Below are 7296 nucleotides of genomic sequence, written 5' to 3' on the forward strand. Positions count from 1 at the left end.
TTGAAAAATAATTCATATTTGCGCTTAGCTTTCTTTTTATCATTCACACATTAAGAAGGCTGAAAACAAATACTTGCATGTGCATTTTCATTTAGACTGTTTGTTGGTTTGATTTAGGACAGTGCATATAGTGTGTGCTCTCTGCTCTATGTTGAAAGAATATCATCTATCTTTCTTTAGTAGCTAGGATTTTCATTGCAAAAGGAAGATTAAACGATTGTTTATCATCTTAGATTGCATTTTAGTAATTGTATATCTACATCATGCGGTGAACCTGAAAGGAAAATTTCTTAAACAAGATCAACTGTAAAATAAATTTAATGAATCTAAAAATTCTTTGGAACCTAACGCACAACATTTAGAAGTCTAGGCTAGAGATGTATTCTGGCGTTGTAAAGCCTGGTAACTGTTGTTTTCATTGTTGGTTGGGTGATTCCTCCACTTTGAGATGACAAGTTCCAGTACAGACTTGTGCTCCCACGTACCATTGAGTACATATTGGGAGACCACAATAGGCTATATCCTTTATCCATAGGAAGCCGTGTCTGCCGCGATTGACTGCCGTACCGTAAAAAGTATTCTACAGTTTTGCGATTGGTTTGGTAATCCCTCCATCTAGATTTCCAGAGTAATCTCTTTCGTTCCTTTTCAGACTCCTTAAAGGAAAAGGTCCATCTGAGCACTTGTCACTTCAAGTTCATTAAAAATCGAAGGCGACTAGAGTCGTATTTTGTTTTTTCTCGACTCTTAAAAATTGAAAAAACAAGTTGTGTTAGAGTGTCTAAAATTTATTTTAATCGGAATAAACGTCACCTTTCCTACGTTGGTCTTAGGTTGAGAAAAATGGAGTCTACCAACCAAGGATTTCCTCTTGGAGGAAATCCTAGTCGTTTCTCCTCTTGGGGATATGTTGGTGCACCCCATATGGCCTCATTGTCGCTTCCAGGATTGACAATCGACCTGGCTGTATGGCTCTTCTCGACCTCTGTCGTTCAGAACACTGTGATTCCTGAGCAATCAACTCAGCAACTAGATGATACCAGAGTTACCCCCCAACCTTCTACTTCATCCGATTCTCCCTCTCTTCCTTCCTCTTCACTTGATGGAGCTGGTAAAGCCAAAAATCAAGTAACTAAGAAGGAGAAGAAGGGGAAGGAGAAGAAAGATAAGAAGAAGAAGGAGCCAAAGGTGAAAATGGGCAACCAGGCATCATCTAATGAAAATCCACACACTGCACTATCAAAGCCTAAATCTCCATGTGTCATTTGCAAAGGAGATCACTATCATCGAGATTGTCCTTGCATCCCTCGGATCTTAAGGGACTGGTCTCCTCGTTTGCACAATCCGGTGTCAACAACCTCTGATGATCATGTTGAAAGTACATCGTCAACTAGTGAAAGCGAAGTATCGGGACAGAAAAGGAAAGGTAGATTCCCTTGTAAACTGTGTGAAGGCGATCACGCCATCCACCATTGTCCCTTCCTAGACGAGGCTAAAAGAGTTTGGGATGACCGTCCAGTTTCACCGTTACGACTTCCTCCAAGATATAAGAAAATCTTGCCAAGTCCATCACGAGTTGAAAATCCGACTGACACGCCATTGTGGTCAGTCGAAGCGTCTATCATTGAAGATAAACCATCTGAATCCACACCAGACAAAAGTCAAAAGGTCGAGGTGGCAGTTGACCCAGTCTTGCCTTCAGAAGGTCCATCTTCAAATGATACAGTCATCGGAGAGAACAAGAGTGACACCGTTCAAATTATCTTCATAAACGCAGACTCTGATGAACATGGGGGAAGTCTACTCATTCCTTTACCGCAGGAAGGAAGTTCGTCAGAGCCATATTTGGCTGTCTATTCAGTCCCACCTCCAAGAAACCTAGTTGTTTCCTATGATTGGAATCTACTAGGTAGACCGCGTTTACCAGCTAGTGTACCATTTCGAATCATTGCAAAAATATACAGAATGGTCATGGCTGGTACCATCATAGATGAAGGGGCTTCTGTGAGTATCCTTTCCTCAACTGTTTCGAAAGTGCTTGGTTCGCCATCGCTTTTGCCTGAGATGAGAAATCTAACAGGGTTTAACAAAGGAACTAGTCGACCATTAGGGATCCTTCCCAATGTGCCGATAACATTGAGAAGGAAAACCGTTCACATGAACGTAATGGTAGTCCAAGGGTCCCTATATTATAATCTACTCCTTGGACGCGACTATATTTATTGCATGGGAGCCATTGTCTCCTCGCTCTTTAGAGTAATGTGTTTTCCGCATGAAGGAAGAGTGGTCAAGCTCGTAAACCAGCTTTCATTCCCCGGCTCACACATAGCAAATAGTCAAATACCATCCCTGAATGGTATTTTCATGCAAGGAATGTCTTATCAATCCCCAGTCCGTCCACCTGATGAGCGCGAGTGATTCGGGAGGACATGACTGAAACCCAGGGGGCATGCACCCTGGTCTGTTTCGGCAGGAAAACCTTGGGCATAGGGTAGGTTTTCGCGAAGTATATATGACCGGTTTATGATATTAGACTGGAATAAGATTCCTCCGTCAAAGTTATGTGAGTGGAGGCAAGTTGCGCCACTCACTTTTGTCTATTTCGGTAGACATCGCCAAGGAAGTGTTTTGTTTGCAGTGCGGATGGAACAATCTTTGGTAACCTGGAATTTTTTCGCTATACCTGGGGGCATGCAAAAATTTTGGCATGCAAGCGAAGATTGACCATTTATTTTTTAAATTTGTAGGTCCTCTAACCCTTTAAACTCATAGGATTGGTCGTTTCCTAACTTGCATAAAGAAAGGATGCGGGGCAAAGCTTTGTAAGGTGCAAGCTCCATAAAAAATGGCATCTTAGATGAGACTTCCTTATTATACAACTGGATCGAGCAGTTTTTATGTGGATTTCAAGCTCGTTAAAAATTAAACATAAGCAATGAGCAAATGTTTCCCCCAGAGTTTAAGCTCATTCATTAAAAAATGAACCAATTTCCGGTAAATAACCATCGTGAATGCGTTATCAACAAACTTTGAGCCTTGGTGGTGTTGTCATCATCACCTCCACTCTGTTTTGGCCGATCATTCACCTCCATTTGATTTTTTACCCTTTTTGAGGAACAGCTGCGTAGAGTGATCCTATTAGCCATTCTTGTGACACTACCATGATTGGAAAATTCCAAACCTTACCTGGAATCAGGTGCTACCCGAATTTATCACTCGTTCCTCGAAAAACAAGTCTCCTTTAAGCTCTTTTCATCTGACTCATAAAATATGAAAAGATTGCCGAGAAATTAGCCTCTCCAGCTCGTTAAAGTGACCGGAAGTGCTATCCCTCCTCCATATTTTAATATTTTTGGACCTGAGGGATTATTACACAAAAAGATCGAGTGCTTGCTTTGTTTGGCTCGTTAAAATTACTGAAAATTCATCCCTTTGGTATTATTTTATACTTTTTTGGACTTAAGGGATTATAAGACGAAAAAGGATTACTGGGGTTTTCTTTACGTCCCTTTCAGACTCTCTAAAATTGAAAAGGACCGAGTTATCTTTGTCGTTAAACTCGTTAAAACCGAATAGCGACAAACTTGTCCATACAAACAAGAACGAGTTTCACTGTCGCTAGGCACATTAAAACATAGCAATGGGTTTGCCCGAAGGGAAAATTATAGAACAAGCATATGTTATCCTCCTCAAGCTTGAAAAAAATAAAGAGGTACCTGGTCAGCAATGACTGGGGAAAAATTGGGAAGAAGACTTGAAGAAACTTTATTGGTAGCAAGTCGCTCTTGAACATGACACTTTCACTCCGCATCCGAGTTGGGTTGGGTTATTCTGCTCACTGGTCATATCACCATTGGTCCATCACACCATCAACATTTGGGGTTAACACTACCAATGCATCATGTCAGTGTCGCCGGTATGTTCAAGAGAAGTTTCTCAGAGAATTCACCTGTGTCTCATCCACTGCAATACATTCACGCTCCATTCTTTCATGACCGCCACTCTGAACCTTGTATCGTCAAACCGTTTTTACCTCCAAAATGATTTACTTCGTTCCTTGTCGTAGATGTGGGATTCATTAAGGTCCTCCTACGGTGAGTCACTTTTTGTTGACATCAGCTCATTATCCAAGAAGTCGACTTAGGAGCAACCCCTTCAGTACTTTGAAGCTTGCATGCCTCAATGGCAAGTTTCTCACTTTCGGCGGCAGGTTTCCATCAATGGCCTTTGACCGAAAGATTTTGCGTGGTGTTTGACGCCAAGTCCCTTATTCACACCACGTGAATTTCACTATACCTTGAGGATCATCATCATTATCGGTGATTCCTCTTGCGCCTGTTAACAACTTACATCATTGGCTGGTAATCAGGCGATGTCTTTCCATGTTCGACTCCAGAAGATCTTTCACATGGATCAACTTGTACTCCGAGTGAAGATTGAACGAGTTTGAAGACCCTGGATCTAGTTTCATCCATCCGGGCTACGATATATTCAGGAAAATAAAGACATCAAATGTACCTTGCTGCTGCACAGACGATCATCCGAATCAAAGGATGATGACTCTACCAGAATCTTCATTCTCCCGCACAGATGATTATCTATCTTATGTACATGGAAATGAATTTATAAAGATGAGAATGGGAATGTTTGCCTCAGCTAGATCATGAAAAATATTATGAAGATAATGTAATGTATTGTATCTTATTACAGGTTGCCTTCCAGCTTGAAAAAACTTCGGATCCTCATGATAAAGCATTTCACCCGACATCAAAAGATTAAAATGACCTCATGCTTTAGGGGGAAACTGTTATAGACATTTTTGGGCACTGCAACCCCAATCAAACATGTCCATAACACAAGGGCTCCTAAGTCCCTAAAGGTGCTGTTCCATCCCCTAAAAGAACAAGGTCAGCTGATTACATCATGTCCCAGAAGTTCTCCATGAAAAAGTACTCAGAACTGGTAAAAACTGGACCATCTCACCTGCTCCATGGTCAAAGTGCGATGTATCCCACCTAAATGCACATGGGAGGTGCGATGCATACTGAAAAGCCCTTCTATGGGGTGCGATGGGCGAGAGTGGACAAATGGTAGAGTCAAATTGAGAGGTGGATGATCATGGAATCTTCCAGAAACTTCTCCTATGACACTTGCCTCTCTGAATTCTCCCAGGGATGAGTAAGAGATCATCAATCTCCAAGTGAAATCAAGAACTATCAAAGAGAGGACACTAATCAAATCTCAGAATCTGACTCACCCCCCTACAATCATCTATATATGGATCCCTCATCCTAGAGATACAGAGGCTGGAATTTTGTATCTTGTAAGGAAGTGCTGCTGGTTTCTTGGTGTAACATCATATAGTTGGGTGATCTAATCTTTTCATGAGGTGAAGAAGGGCTTTTCTTGCTGAGAGGATGACGCTGGGTCAAAACAATTGGTTGTAATCCTCTTTGCTATTCTTGATATTAATAAAGCTATTCAAGTTTTCCTCCACATTCTTGTATGATTGATGATATATGCATTTCTGTGGTCAATATATATTTGGTACTATATTGTTTGTGATAGTAGATCTCTATTCTTGGATAGTGTTATGTTGCTTTGATTCCATAGGTGCTCTTTGAAGCTAGGTAGATGAGGAAGCGAGTGGCAAAGATCTATTAGAAGGGAGAGGAATCAAGCAAGGAACCAAGCGCAAGACAGAGGTCGGTCTCCTTTGTTCCCCTCTTATCTACTTCTCATAAAGGAAAACGAAAGTAGTTTTAGTTTGTTTGTTTCTAAGATAGCTACCAGTCTTAGTGGGACTAGCAGCTCTGCATGGACACTAGATTTCCCAATAACAGAAATATCAGGGATTCTTCCACTTTATCAAATTAGAAATATAAAACATGAAATGTCCCAATTGTACATCCCCAACAAAAGGGTTGATATTCCATGTTGAATTGTCTTGCATAACAAAATTAAATACGTAAATCTCATAGAGTAGATTATGTTTTATTGAATCAAAATTGTAATAAATGCTAATGAAATCTTGAGGTTTCTCAATCTCATAGGGTTGATATGCCAATATTTTATGGATCCTAAAACTTTTCCACTAATAATGCAAAAAAAAAGCTAGACTTGGGAAGAAATCCAACAAGATGAGGCTTCCAGTCCTATCTCAGATGCAACTTTTTTGAGTTTTTGTTCCTTTATGAATTGATCCTTCCTTCTTTTCTTTTTTATCTCAAATTTCCAGTTTTCTTTGTAGGTCATATACATATAAAACCATCATTGTCTCATATTCTCTATGATCTACCTATGGCTTTCTTTATTAATGATCCCTAAGTAAAATAGGTCATCCTTAGTTTACCGATGGGAAAATTATTCTTTAGCTACAAAATTCATAGCTATTTATGATGATGTCATCTAAGTTGACATTAATAGTTTGTTGAGCCTCTTCAGTGCATCCATTCAAACATTATTGATCCCTTGTCTCAAGGCCCTTTACTTGATCAATTGCATCTAGTAGTGTGCTCAAATTTCTAAAGCCTTGTTTTCAGTTCTCTTATCGACAAAGTTCCCTCCACATGGTTCATCATGGCATGCTTTAAGAATGACATAGATCTCATCTTCTAGAACAAAATGATAGATCACAAAATTTGTTCTTGTGTTGAACAAGTATCATTGGACCTAGGAATATATGGCACTATGTCTAATGACCTTTCGAATTATTTTGGTAATATATGTTGTGTAAGCCTGCCTATAACCCAAAGAAATTAGAAACATCTATAAACCAAGGTATGTTAATATATAATGAGAACCAATTATCATCAAGAAAAGTATCTTTTATCGAAACATGTTTCTCCTCATTGTTAAGTCTAGAGAGGAAGTTAACCATGACATTTTATTTTCCACATTTATCAAGGATAGTGATGTCAAATTCTTGCAACAATAGAAGTCACTTGGTTACTCTATCATTAGTGTTAGGTTTATTCATAAGGTAACATATGGTAGAGTGATCATTGTGTATGAATATTGGGTATCTAATAATGTAGTGACAAAATTTATTAATAGCATGAACAACAATGATAAATTATTTTTTCATTCACAATATAGTTTTGTTCAACATAAGTCTTTTATTGTTATAGTAGATAGCATAGGGTTATTGTTCCTCATTTTGACCTAGTATATCTCTTGTGACTATATCTGAATTGTGAGTCAAAATATGGAAATGAAGGAACTAGTTGGGACCTTGTAAAATAAGGGCTATAGATAATTTCTGTTTCAAATTATTGAAGGCTAATTGTCATTGGT

This window comes from Pinus tabuliformis, chromosome 5_1 (genome assembly GCF_031772625.1).
Source record: "Pinus tabuliformis cultivar Carrire ecotype Pingquan chromosome 5_1, CPIR1, whole genome shotgun sequence".
Lineage (NCBI taxonomy): Eukaryota > Viridiplantae > Streptophyta > Pinopsida > Pinales > Pinaceae > Pinus > Pinus tabuliformis.